The following is a 1,036-nucleotide window of genomic DNA, read 5'->3' as shown; positions in this document are numbered from 1 at the left end:
AGAAAAGCCTGTGAGCGGTTTCGGAGTTGGAGTTACTTCTCCGAGTTCGATGCTCATCCGATTGAGAGTGTCACGGAAGATTACATTGACCGTGCTTCCCGTGTCAATGAGTACTCTTCCGACTTCCAGATCTCGTATAACGAGGTCTATGACGAGCGGATCACAGTGAGGCTGATCGATCCCGCCGGCTTCCTCCTTTGTGAAGGTGATTGAGCAATTCTGATCGTCTCGGGTAGGAGACCATGTAGGCCAGTTCGCGCTTGACTCCGCCTTCCGCTGGTAAGCCTTGATTGCCGAAACTGTATCGTTGCAGAATTGCGATCCTCTGATGATCATGTTGACTCTACGACGATTGTTATCGTTCCTTTTGTCGTCTGGCCTCCTGCCGCGTTTATCTCCAAATTGGTTTCTTTGGGGAGATCTCTCCGCGGGAAGATTTCTGTCCGGCTTCGGGGGGCGATCGGTTTCGAGGATGAGATCTTTCACGCTGGTCACTTCCGAGAGTTCTCCGGCTAGTAGCTTCGCGGCCAGCCTTGCTCCCAAGACCTTGCAGTTAGTCGTGGAGTGTCCTCGGGATTGGTGGAACTCGCAGAAGGTGTTTTCATCATATCCTTGGTTGCGAGTCCACGTATTACCCGTGGTTCGGCCCTGGTCTGAGCCGATCGTGTAATTATGCGCTCCTTGGAGTTCTTCCCCCTCGTGATGGACATACTTGTCGTTACGAGGTTTCTTCTTCCTCGTTTTTGGGTCTACATCTTTTGAGGACGATCTCGCCGACTTATGCTTCTGCGATAAGATCGACATCGGAAGTTTCTCTATCTATGAACATAGAGTATTGCTTGAGAAATTCCGATGCGAGCCATCGGAAACTCCCGATAGAGTTTCGCTTAGGGCGCGTGAACCATTCGAGGGCTGCTCCTTCTAGATTCTCGATGAACAGGTGGCAGTAGCCGGCGTCTCTCTCGCCGTCCTTCAGCCTCGCTCTTCCCATCGTGATGTGGAAAGCCTGAAGGTGCGCTCTCGGATCGGTCGTACC

Source organism: Brassica oleracea, chromosome C7, assembly GCF_000695525.1.
Source record: "Brassica oleracea var. oleracea cultivar TO1000 chromosome C7, BOL, whole genome shotgun sequence".
Classification (NCBI taxonomy): Eukaryota; Viridiplantae; Streptophyta; class Magnoliopsida; order Brassicales; family Brassicaceae; genus Brassica; species Brassica oleracea.
This window is presented reverse-complemented; position numbering follows the sequence as displayed.